Here is a 14,736-nt window from a genome sequence, read left to right as displayed (position 1 = left end):
CACAGGGAAATTATTATTTCAGTGTTAGGGGTCAATGTATTTATATTTCATTAATATATATAAAGGCCATAAGGCAGCTATTATATTAGCCTTAGATGCCATAGTATGTATACAATATTAATATGAAAGGCCACAGAAGACCTATAATATTCCATTAACAGAACTCAGTATGGATATAATATTAATACCAAATGAAGAGGGCTGCTCTTTCAATACTTTGAGATGCTGTAGTATATATAGTATATTAATAATAAAGGTTCAAGTTGTTATTATATTAGTTTTTAAGCTACACTATAAGTACCCCATTAGTATTGTTATTATATTAGTTTAAATAATATAATTTAGATACAAGATTACTATCAAATGCTATTATACTAACTTTAGATGATATTATATGGCAATCATAATAGTGCTAAAGGCCACAGGGCGGCTATTTTAAATGCTATAGTATGGATATTTTATTTAAGACCACTAAGGGGTCTTAATATTACATTATATTAAGGCAACAGGACAGCTATTATATCAGTTTTAGATGTTATATTATAACATATAAGGGGGTGCTGGGGTTGTAGCTCAGTGGTAGAGCACTTTCCTGGCATGTGTGAGGCACTGGGTTCAATCCCCAGTACCACATAAAAATAAATAAATAAAATAGAGGTATTGTGTCCTTCTACAATACACACACACACACACACACACACACATTTAAGTTGAAAGAGAACAATCATGCACACACGGAAGAGGAGACCAACTACACTGTGGTCCCTCATCTACCAATGTGGCTCTTCCCAGTCCACTTCCATCTAGAGACAACCATGACCAAGGTTTCTGTAGGCCTGGTTACACCAGAGGTATCCCTGCGAGCCTACTTCTTTTGATTCCCCCCTTTCACTCTTCCTATGATCTAATACCTCCATATTCTCACCTTCTCCCTTATGAACCCCACATCCTACACACACACACACACACACACACACACACCCTTGTTCACCATTACAGACTGTAGACCCATAAGCAAACCTACTATTTATAGTGTGAATACTAATTGTACACATCATTTCTATTTACTATGACAAAACAGTAATTGTCTAAATTGTAGTTATTTGGTTTAAGGTTACATATTGTTTGCATTGGATGCTGTAAATATTGATCTTACCCTCAAAGGTAAGGTATTAGTAACCTGTAGGGACACAACAAGATTATAGGGTAAAAACTATAATATCACTCAGAACCACACTGCTAGAGAGGCAGACACATGAACAACATGAAAATACAAGGAAAGAAACTGTCCCCCAAAAAACCAAGATGCTACAATAATAGAATTGATTGACAGCAAAGTAGATGAAATGTCAGAGAAGGAGTTCAGAATGCCCATAATTAAAATGATCTGTGAAACAGAACAATATAAGAATGCAAGTATAGGCAACAATTGATCATTCCAACAAAGAGATAAGAGAGCAAAATACAGGTAGCAAAAGATTACTTCAAAAAAGAGATAGAGACTCTGAAAAAAATCTAACAGAAATCCCTGAAATGAAGGAAATAAATAAAAAATTCAATAGAAAGCATCAGAAACAGACTATATTGCTTTGAAGACAGAACCTCAGGCAATGAAGACAAAATATATAATCTTAAAAATAAAGCTGAACACACAATGAAGATGGTAAGAAACCATGAAGACAACATCCAAGAATTATGGGGTACCATGAAAAGACCAAATCTAAGAATTATCAGGATAGAGGAAGGTCCAGAGATACAAACCAAAGGAATGCACAAACTCTTCAATGAAATAATATCAGAAAATTTCCCAAACATGAAGAATGAATTGGAAAATCAAATATAAGAGGCTTACAGGACACCAAATGTACAAAACTATAACAGATCCACACCAAGGCACAGTATAATGAAAATGCCTAGCATATAGAATGAGGATAGAATTTTAGAAGCAACAGTATAAAAGTCTCAGATTACATATAGGGGGAAACCAATTCAAATTTCAGCAGATTTTGCAACTCAGATTCTCAAAACTAGGAGGTCCTGGAACCACATATATCAAGCTGTAAAAGATAATAGATGCCAACCAAGAATCTTACATCCAGCATAATTAAGCTTCAGATTTGATGATGAAATGAAAACTTTCCATGATTAACAAAAGTTGAAAGAATTTACAATGAAAAAGCTGGCACTGCAATATTTTGGCAAAATATTCCAGAAGGAAGAAATGAAAAATAATAATGAAAATCAGCAAATGGAGGAACTACACTAAAGGAAAAGCCAATCAAAGAAGAAACCAAGTCAAGATAAAAACCAAAAATAAACCAAAATAATCAGGAATACAAACCATATTTCAGTAATTACCCAGAATGTCAATGGCCTAAATTCATCAATTAAAAGATAAATTGGGGCTGGGGTTGTGGCTCAGTGGTAGAGCACTCACCTAGCATGTGTGAGGCACTGAGTTTGATCCTCAACACCACAGAACAATAAATAAAATATTGTGTCCAACTACAACAAAAATATTTTTAAAAAAGACAAATTGGCAGACTGGATTTAAAAAAAAAACAACAACAATATACTGTCTTCAAGACACTCATCTTATAGGAAAAGATATCCACAGACTGAAGAAAAAAGGGAAAGGAAAAAACATATCATTCACATGGACCACATAAACATGCAGGGGTTTCCATCCTCATATCAGAAAAAGTGGACTTCAAACCAAACTTAGTCAGAAGGAATATAGAAAGTCATTTCATACCACTTAATGGAATCATATATCAACAAGACATAACAATTGTAAATATCTATGCCCCAAACAATGGAGCATCCACATATATCAAACAATCCCTTCTCAATTTCAAGAATCAAATAGACCACAACACAAAATTTCTGGGTGAATTTAACACACCTCTCTCACCACTGGACAGATCTTCCAAACAAAAATTAAACAATGAAACCACAGAACTCAATATTACAACCAATAATTTAGACTTAACACATATATAGTATATATCCTTCATCAATAAGCAAATATACTTTTTCCTCAGCAACACATGGAACTTTCTCTAAAATAGACCATGCATTATGCCACAAAGCAAGTCTTATAAATACAAACAGAGATAATACCCTGCATTCTATAAGACCATAATGGAATAAAATTACAAATCAATGAGGGTTGGGGTTGTGGCCCAGAGGTAGAGTGCTCACCTACCACATAAGAGGCCCTGGGTTTGATCCTCAGAACCACACAAAAATAAATAAATAAAATAAAGATATTGTGCCCAACTACAATTAAATAATAAACATAAAAAATACAAATCAGGGGGCTGGGGATGTGGCTCAAGCGGTAGCGCGCTCGCTTGGCATGCGTGCGGCCCGGGTTCGATCCTCAGCACCACATACAAACAAAGATGTTGTGTCCGCCGAGAACTAAAAAATAAATATTAAAAAAAAAATTCTCTCTCTCTCCCTCTCTCTCTCTCTCTCTCTTTAAAAAAAAAAAAAAAAAAAAAATACAAATCAGGCTGAGGATGTGGCTCAAGTGGTAACACGCTTGTCTGGCATGCATGGGGCACTGGGTTTGATCCTCAACACCACATAAAAATTAAAATTAAAAAAAAGATGTTGTGTCCACCGAAAACTAAAAAAAAATATTTAAAAAAATTCATTCTCTCTCTCTCTTTAAAAAAAATACAAATCAATGATAAAATTAAAAATAAAAGCTACTCCAACACCTGGACACTAAACAATATGCTATTGAATGACACATGAGTAACAGAAGACATCTGGGAGGAGATAAAAAATATTCTTAGAGGTAAATGAGAACTCCAAAACAACATATCAAAATCTCTGGACACTATGAAGGCTGTGTTAAGAGGAAAGTTCATTGCATTGAACTCACTCATTAAAAGAAGTCAGCAAATAAATGACCTAACATTACATCTTAAACCCCTAGAAAAAGAAGAACAAATCAACACCAAAAGTAGAAAAGACAGAAAATAATTAAAATTATGTCTGAAATCAATGAAATTGAAACTAAATAAACAATTGAAAAAATTGACAAAACAAAAAGCTGTTCTTTCAAAAAATGAATAAAATTGATAACCCTTTATCCACCCTAATGAAAAGAAGGAGAGAGAAAACTCAAATTACCAAAATTTGTGATGAAAAGAAAATGTCACAACAGACACTACTGAAATACAGAAAATAATTAGAAACTATTTTGAAAATTTATACTCCAGTAAAATAAAAAATCCTGAAGATATTGACAAATTTCTAGAGGCAATATGATCTTCCCAAACTGAATCAGAAGGACATACACATTTAAACAGATCAATTTCAAACAAGAAAATAAAAGATGCCCTCAAAAGCTTACCAATCAAGAAAAACATGGAACCAGACAGATTCTCAGCCAAGTTCTACAAGACCTTCAAAGATTAATTAATATCAATACTCCTCACATTATTCCATGAAATAAAAAGGAGGGAATCCTACCAAACTCATTCTATGGGGGTAGTATCACCCTGATTCCGAAACTAGACAAAGACATATCAAAGAAAGAACAATATCCCTGATGAACATAGATGCAAATATTCTCATTAAAATCCTGGCAAATCACATATAAAAACATATTAAAAAGATAGTGCATTACAATCAAGTGGGGTTCATCCCAGGGATGCAAGTTGGTTCAATGTATGGAAATCAATATAATCTATCCCATCAACAGACTTAAATGCAAGAATCACATAATTATCTCAATAGATGCTAAGAAAACATTTGACAAAATACAGCACCTCTTCATGTTCAAAACACTGGACACACTAGGGTTAGTGGGAACATATCTTAATATTGGGCAGAGTGAGAGATAGAGGTTCAATTTCATTTTGCTAAATATGGATTTCCAGCTTTGCCAGCACCATTTGTTGAATAGTTTATCTTTTCTCCAGTGAATGTTTTTGGCACCCTTGTCTAGTAGGAGATAACTGTATTTCTGTGGGTTTGTCTCTGTGTCTTCTATTCTGTGCCATTGATGTACATGTCTATTTTGGTGCCAATACCATGCTGTTTTTGTTACTATTGCTCTGTAGTATATTCTAAGATCTGGTATTGTGATACCTCCTTCTTCAATTTTCTTGCTAAAATTGCTTTGGCTATTCTGGGTCTCTTATTTTTCCAAATGAACTTCATGATTACTTTTTCTATTTCTATGAAGAATGTCATTGGGATTTTAATAGAAATTGCATTAAATCTGTATAATGCTTTTGTTAGTATTCCCATTTTGACTAAAATAATTCTGTTATATTAGTTCAGGAAGTTATACTATGGTTTTTGTCTAATTATTCAAGATCACAGGGCTGATATATCAGTTTTAGATCTATGGTGTGAATACTGTATTGAAGCCACAGGGCACCTATTAGGTTTTGATTCTACAAAATGAATGTTATGTTAGCATTAAAGGACAACTATTATATTAGTTTTAGATACTAGCATTTGAGTATTACATAATCTTAAAGTTTTCAGGATAGCTATTGTATTAATTTTAGATGCAAAAATATGGATATCCTATTAGTTATGAAGGCCACAGAGAAGCTATTACATCAGTTTTAGATGATATAGTATGAATATTGTACAAATATTAAAAAGCCACAGGCCAGCTATTTTTCAGTTTTAGTGGCCACAATATTGATATTAATTTAATATTAAAGGTCACAGGGCACCCATTATATTAATTTTTGACATTATATTAGTATAAAAGCCATATGGCAGTTCTTCTTCTGGTTTTACATGCTATAGTACTGATATCAAATTAGTATTAAGGGCCACAAGGCAGCTATGATATTAGTTTTATATGCTACAGTATGGGTATTATGTTAGTATTAAATGCCAAAGGGCAGCTCTTTTATCACTCTAAGATGATAGAATATGGATATTATTACATTAGTATTCAAGGCTATAGGACCACTCTTACATTGTTTTTAGATGATAGAATACATACAACACTTTAGAGTAGAGTCCACAGGGAAGTTATTCTATTATTTTAGAATAACTTTAATACTGATGGATAACATCAGTATTAAAGGCCAGAGGGAGCAGTTATATTAGTTTTATAGACTGTAATATTATTAATTTTTGGTACCAGGGATTGAATCCAGGAGTACTTTAATCAATGAGACCTTTGTATTTTTATATTTTTAAAATGTTTTTATAGTTGTAGATGGAAATAATGCCTTTATTCTATTTGTATATTTTTAATGTGTTGCTAAGGATAGAACCCAGTGCCTCACACATGCTTTGCAAGCACTCTGCTCCTGAGCTACAGCCCCAGCACTCCCCTTTTTTTTGAGACAGGTTCTTGCTAAGTTGCTTAGAGCTTCTGTGAGTCACTGAGGCTGGCTTCAAACCTGTGACCCTATGTTTCAGCATCTCAAATAGTTATAATTACAGGTGTGTACTACTATGCCCAGCTTATAAAGTATCTTATGAATATCATACTAGTAGTAAATGCTACTATATTGCTTTTAGATGCTACATTATAGGCATCATATGAGTACATTAGATGCATTTCCAGCTATTATACTAGTATTAGATGCTATAATATAGATATTGAATTAATATTAAAAGCCACAGGAGAGTAATTATATTAGTTTTAGAGTCCATAGGGTGAATATAATATTAATATTAAACCAGGGTAGCTATTGCAATAATTTTAGATGTTAATTTGTGGATATTATATTAGTATTAAAAGGTCACAAAGCAGCTATTATCTTGGTTTTAGAGGTCACACTTTTAAAAAATTCTTTAACTGTCAATTGCCTTTATTTTACATATTTATATGTGGTGATGAGAATCAAACCCAGTGCCTCACACATGCTAGACAAGTGTTTTGCCACTGAGCCACATCCCCAGCTCCTAAAGGCCACATTATTGATAGAACATTAAATATTAATGGACATATGGAAGCTATTATATTAGTTTTAAATGCTACTTTATGATACTATGTTAGTATTAAAGGCCATAGGGTAACCATATTGTCAGTTTTAGTATGGATATTATATTAGAATTAAAGCAGTCAGGGCAGTTATGGTATTCATTTTTTATGTTATAATACAAATAGTATTTAATTATTAAAATCCACATGAATTTATTAGATTTTTGATGCTATAGTATGCATATTATATTTGTATTGAAGGCCACAAGCTGATATTATATTAATTTTGATGCTATAGTATGTATATATTATTAATAATAAAGGCCACAGGGAAGTTATTATGTCACTTTTAAATTCTACAATATGAATGTCACATTAGTATTTAAGGCCACAGGGTAGCTACTGTATTAATTTTAGATTATATATAAAGGTTCTATTATAAGTGTTAAAAGACGACAAAGCAGACATCATATTAATTTTAGATGGTATAATATGGATATCATATTAGTACTAAACACCACAGGGCAAATATTTTATAAGTTTTAGGAGCCATAAAATGGATAGAGTATTAAAGGCCACAAGGGAGCTATTATATTAGTTTTAGGTCCACAATATGGATATAGTTTTAACATTAAATTCCACATTTCAGCTACTTTATCACTTTTAGATGCCATAATACAGATATCATATTAATTATAAAGGTCATAGCTCTACTGTTATATTAGTTTTTGATGCTCAAATATGAATGTCCTATTAATATTAAAAGGCCACAAAGAAAGTGTTATTTCAATTTTAAGGCCACATTATTGATATTATATTAATCAAGACCACAGGGCAACTATCGTAATAGTTTTAGTTGCTAAATTATGGATCTCAGAGTAGTATAGTTAGTTTTTGAAACTGTAATATTGATATAATACTCATATTAAAGGCCACACTGAAGTTATTAAATTAATTTTAGATACTATACAATGAATACATTAGCATGAAAGGCCTAAGTGTCACAATTATATTATTTCTAGATACACACTATCGTTTTAGTCAATATTTGCCACTGTGTCTAAAAGTCCTGACAAGTGGCTGGAGTTGTGGCTCAGTGCTAGAGCGCTCGCCTAGCACATGTGAGGCCCTGGGTTCAATCCTCAGCACCACCATGCATATTATATTTGTATTGAAGGCCACAAGGCTGATATTATATTAATAGTTATATAAATAAATAAAATAAGAATATTGTGTCCAACTACAACTAAAAAGTAAATATTTTAAAAAAATTAAAAAAAAATAAAAGGCTTACAGAATAATTTAAGAGAATGAAATTTTATTTGTCACTCATAGTTTCCAAGGTCTCAGTTTACCAATTCCAAGGTGGATTCATGGCTCTTGGCCTGAAATAAGAACATCATTACCCAACCTAAGAGTGTGGAGGAGGAAAATGGCTCAGAACATGGCGAACAGGAAGCAGAGAGAGACAAAATATATTCCAAAAGGAAATCCCCAGTGACCCACCTCCTCCAGCCAAACCCCACCTACTCACATATACCATCAAATTTTTCCTTATCAGTGAATTATCACATGAATTAGTTTAAAGCTCTCATAACCCCATCATTTCACAACTTTCTTGCATTTTCTCACACTTGAGTTTTCATATCTAAACCATAATATTATGACCCTGGCTCCCAAAGCTTATGCCCATCTCATAATGCAAAATATATAGAGTCCATTTCCAAGAGTCCATATAGCTTTAACAGCATTACTCAAAAGCCCAAGTCCAAAGTCTCTTCTGAGATTCAAGGCAAACTCTCAGCATGAGCCCTCATAAAAAATCAAAATCAAGTTACATACATCTAATATATAATGGATGTATGTACAGGGGCATATAAAGAAGGGATGGTATAAGGGAACAGATGGATGAGGATTGTGGGAACATGAGGTTAAAATAATAGTTATATAAATGAAATATACTGACTCTACTGACTCCTCACAGGATTTCTTTTCCAAAAAAAGCAATATGCTGAGTTGGGAGTGTGGCTCAATGGTTGAGCACTCCATATAAGGCACTGGGTTTTATTCTCAGCACCACATAAAAAATAAATAAAATAAAGATATTGTGTCCATCTACAAATAAATATATATTTTTTAAAAAAGCAATCTGCCTGCATCCTGGCCTGGCCTGAGGGAAAAGGATATGTCACATTCTGCAGCAAACTGAGGCAGGGGGAGAAGGTCTGGCAGTTAGTGTAGATAATTAGTGATTGGTCCCTTCTGAAAGAATGTTTATTTTTACAACCTTGAGCCTGAGATGGGTGTGGTCTTGCCAATTCCTGTTGCCCTCAAGCCACCTTCCTTATCATCCCTGGGTAAAGTAATTTAAAATTTCTTTAGTGGGATGTCTTTAACAATCACCCTAGGTTTACTCACTATTTTCTAGCCAAACTGCAAGGTATTAAAATCTTTCTGATCTGCTTTCTGATGCTGATTATCACAGTAAACTTGGCTAAAACCTGCTATCAATATTCATGTCCACTACCTGAATGCTGTGCTAGCTTCAAATTTCCTCTGCCAAATTAATTACTCCACCACCTTTAATCCAGTCTCACAGAATGTCTCAGGACACAGGAAAAATGTAGCAACTGAGCTGAGGTTGTGGCTCAGTGGTAGAGTGCTTGCCTAGCACATGTGAGACACTGGGTTTGATCCTCAGCACCACATAAAAATAAATAAAATGAAGTTTTTGTGTCCATCTACAACTAAAAGAAAAATATTTTTAAAAATGTAGACAACTTCTTAGCCAGAATGTAACTTGAATGACCTCTTGCCCAATTTCAATAGAGTCCTCTCTCTCTGAAAGTTTACAAACCTAGTCTGCATTCTACAATCCTATTGGCATTCTGGATTTCTGTTCCCATCAGAATCACCCATTAAGCTCTATCTATAGTGTTCTAAACCTTTTCCAGCTTGCATCTTTAAACATTTCAAAATTCCTCCCCCAACAAACAGCTCAAAAGACTTCTGAACCACATAGTCAGGTTAGTCATAGCAAAAACTCCACTCTCAGTACCAATTTCTGGTTTAGTGAGCTTTTTTCATCACTGTGACCAAAATAACTGCAAAAACAAATGTTAAAGAGAAAACCTTATTTGGTGTTCATGGTTTCAGTAGTCTCAGTACAAAGACAGACAATTCAATTTCTCTCCATCCAAAGGGGTTAATATTCCCAAAGGAATGCCCCCCATTTACCCACCTCCTCCAGTTATACTCTACAGTTACCACCAAGTTAATCCCTGCCAGTGGGTTAATGCATGGATTAGATTAATGTTCTCATGACCCAGTCATTACACATCTAAGTTTTTCTCATTGTTTTACACATGAGTTTGTTTTGGGGAAACAACTCATACCTAAATCATATTAGCTATAAATACCATAAGAATATGAAAGGACATAAGGCAGCTATTATATCGGCATTAGATGCTACACTATGGATACCATATTAGTATTAAAGGCCACAGGGAGATACTGGATTTGTTTTAGATGTCATAATATGCATATTATAGTTGCATTAACAGCCACAGAGCAGCTATTCTATTAGTTTTAGATGCTATACAATGGATATTAATACTAAAGGTCACAGAACAGCTGTCATATGAATTTTAAATGCTATAATAAGGATATCAGGATAGTATTAAAGGCCACAAGGCAGCCATTGTACTTATTTTAGATGCTATGGTATGCATAAAATATTAGTATTAAAAACCAAAAATCTTGGGCTGGGGTTATGGCTCATCAGTAGAGTGCTTGTTTAGTATGTGCGAGGCCCTGGGTTTGATCCTCAGCACCACATAAAAATAAATAAAATAAATAAATTAATAAATAAAGATATTGTGCCCAACTACAACTAAAAAATAAACATTTTTTAAAAGACCAAAAATCAGCTATTATGTTATGTATTTTAGATATTATATTACTATGAAATTCCACAGAGTAGCTATTATATCAGGTTTTGATGCTATACTATGGGGATTATCTTAGTGCGAAAGTTCACTGAGCAGATATTAGATTAGTCTTAGATGCTACAATATAGATTTTTACTAATGAGTATGAAGAGTAACATTAGAGGCCTCAGGAAGCTATTATATTAGTGTTAGTTGCCATACTATGAATATTACCTTAGTATTAAAGGCCACAAAGTGGATATTATATTAATGTTAAAGGCCATATGGCAGCTGTTATTAGTTTCAAGGCCACTCTATGGACATTGTATTAGTATCAGAGACCACTTGTGGACACATTAGCATCAAAGATCACTATGGATAATGCATTACCATTAAAGGATGCACATGGACAACACATTAGCATTATCACACTACCATATCAGCATTATGTCACCACAAGGTATGGGAAGGCAGCACACCTTCTGGTGGCTACTAGGGCTCAGCACAGAACATTGTAGTTCAGAGGTGCATGTACACCCTCTCCTTATGTTCCTGAAAAATGGACAAATTTCAGTACTGTATCCAGATTATTCAAGGCCATGATTTTGGATTTAAAACTAAAATAAAACACATTACTCATGATTTTTCAAAAATGATAATTGAACAGGTTTTGAGAAATTATATTGAGGAAAATAAATGTAGTAAACACAAACTGAAACTCCTACAAAAATTAATTCATAGTACTTCATGACTAACCTGTGGGAAAACTAAAAAATTCTACAAGAAACAGAAGAAAATCTATGTGACCTTAGATATAGTAATGAGAGTGTGTGTGTGTGTGTGTGTGTGTGTGCTCTAGTACTGGAGACTGAATGCAGGGCCTCACACACACTGGAAATGCTAATACTGAGTTACTTCCCCAGCTCTTGGTGATGAGTTTCAACTCACAATACCAAAAGCCAGTTGACAGAAGAAAAATAATGATAATGTGGACTTAAAATTCATTTTTTACCAAGTACAGTATTGCATGCCTACAATCTCAATTACTGAAAAGGTGAGGGTGAGGGGATAGCAAATTTGAGGTCAGACTGGGAAATTGAAAAGGGGATGAGATATAGCTCAGTGCTAAAGCATTTGCCTAGTTTGTGTGAGGACCTGGTTCAATCCCCAGTACTACACATTTATAAGTTAGATTTTCTACTCTTTGAAAGTGAAAACAAAGAGATAAGCCATAGGCAGGGATAAATTATTTACAGAAACATTTCTTAAAAGAAAGCTATACTCAAAATACACAAAGAATTCTTAAAAATCAACAACTAAAAACCCAATTATAATGAGTAAATATATGATCAGATATATGACCAAAGAAATAAAAAGATGGCAAACAGCTATGAAAAATAATGCTTAGCATAACACATCATTAGGGAATCACAAATTAAAACAATACTGAGGTAGAACAGCACAACTATTAGAACTGCTAAACTCTAAGAAATGGCAGTACACCAACAGCTACAGTATGTGGGACCCCAGGACTCCCAAACATTGTTGGGAGAACATGTGACACAACCACTTTGGAAAATAATGTGCCCATTCTTCTCAAAGCAAAACAAGTCTAATCTATAACCTGACAAAACCAACAGGAATTATGCATAGTTTCTCTATTGAAGCTCATCAAATAATAAGTCAAAAAGTCCTTCCATAGCTAAATGTATCAACACAGAATAAAAAGGAATGAACTATCAACTTACACAAAGACACGGATGCATCCTACCTGATATGCTGCTAATGAAATAAGCCAGTCTGAAGAGCTACATTCTGCATGGTCCACTTTATATGACATTCTAGAAAAGACAAAATTAAAGTCGAATGAGGGGGTGTGCAGGATAAGGCCAATAGGATACCCAGTGCAGGAACTTACACTCACATGGAGTTGGGGAGCACCACCCTCCCTAAACATGGATGTGTTCAGCAAGTCAGAATTCCCTGAACCACTTATTACAGAGACATCTGTGGAGACTTAATCCTGTAGGCATGATGGATTATTTTTTTAAAGAGAGAGAGAGAAAATTTTTTAAATATTTATTTATTTTAGTTTTTGGTGGACACAACATCTTTGTTTGTATATGGTGCTGAGGATCGAACCCGGGCCGCACACATGCCAGGCAAGCGCACTACCACTTGAGCCACATCCCCAGCCTGGCATGATGGATTATTAACTCAATCTCTAGTTACTTTCCCAGAGGACGGGTGGGGTACTGAAAGTTCCAAGCTTTTTGTCATCATTTGGTCTCTCTCATGACCAACTTCCTAGAGCCAACTAAGAGTTCTATTAGAGCAAAAGACCCTCCTGCCACCCAGGAGATTCTGTAGGATTTGGGAGCTCTGTTCAAGAAAACAAGGTCAAAGAACCAATGTTATAACAAAAGATGTTCCAAAGACCTCTATCACTCAGGAAATATGAGGATTTTAGGAGTGCTGCACCAGCAACTGGGGGAAGAGGCCAAATGTGTATCTCTTATTTTATCACAACCTGTAATTTGGAACAGAAATTAATTAATTGCTCATAATGCAACAATAAATTAATTTCATAGCAGAAACTAGGAGTAGGTTTCCCACTGATGGGGTGAGAAGTTACAGATAAGCAAAGGGTGAAGCAGAGTGATCTGTCATAATGGATCAATATAAACTTATATTTAGCTTAATATATACACAGATGGTTCCCCATAAAATAGTTATTACTAAGAAGTATGTAAATATTAGAACACACACACACACACACACACTTTGCACTGTCAGTTGTGAGGGTCAAGATGCAATGAGCACCAGCTGCTAGGTTAAAAAAATAATATAATTCTCTAATCAAAGGACCCAGGACTTTTTGAAGAAGTGGCTGATATTAGGACTAACACAGTAAATATATAAGTCAGAGTAATTTTTAAATATGAAAAAGAAAGAACTTTAGGACAAAAAAATAATCAAAAGAGCTCCCAATTGAAGAATTCCCAATGGCTAAAGCAGGAATCAAGTGAGTAATGAGGTACTATGGGAAAAAAAGGATAACAAAAAGCATCCTAACAACTATCTAGATGATCACACTGTCATAAATAAATGACCAAATAGACAAACAAATGGGGTTGACTAGAAACCACTTGTGAATAAGAATTCTAGGTAATTGAGGTAGACATTCAGTCATCAAAGAGATGGGGCTAACTCCCTGCCTCTTTTGAGTGTGGGCTCTGCAGAGTGGCTTCCTCCAAAAGAACACAATGTGGACATGCAGATAACAGTAACTCCACATAGAGAAACTTGAAAAGCACTAACTCACCTAGATGAGCACAGTCAGTACTAACATGACATTAACTTTGAGGACATGTGATGACAGAGTAGCTCTCCACTTCTGTGACCTGACTCCCCCAGACCCATAGCCCCAGGCTAAATATGAAAACACCCAATGGAGAACAATAAAAAAAGTACCTGACAGGTCCTTCTCAACATTGTTAAGGATATTGGAACAAAGAAAGTCAGAGAAACTGTAACCCCAAGAGGATTGTGTGGGGTCCTGGATGATGTCCTGGTACAGGAAGAAACAGAACTGAGAATCCAAAGGAAATATGACTTCAGTTAACAGTGGCAGGGAGGGGGAATGGGTACTGGGGATTGAACTCTGGGGCACTCAACCACTGAGCCACATCCCCAGCCCTATTTTGCATTTTATTTAGAGAAAGAGTTTCACTGAGTTGCTTAGCATCTTGCTGTTGCTAAGGCAGGCTTTGAACTTGCAATCCTCCTGTCTCAGCCTTTCAAACTGCTGCTGGGATTACAGGTGTGTGCCATCATGTCTGGCAGTATTTTTTCTTAATGACAAATGGTCTAGGATGTTAA

This window comes from Marmota monax, unplaced genomic scaffold (assembly GCF_021218885.2).
Source record: "Marmota monax isolate L192 unplaced genomic scaffold, Marmota_monax_Labrador192_F-V1.1 WCK01_AAM20220418_F8-fsc00275, whole genome shotgun sequence".
In the NCBI taxonomy this organism is placed as follows: Eukaryota; Metazoa; Chordata; class Mammalia; order Rodentia; family Sciuridae; genus Marmota; species Marmota monax.
The sequence above is the reverse complement of the archived record's forward strand: the minus strand, read 5'-3'. Positions refer to the sequence as shown.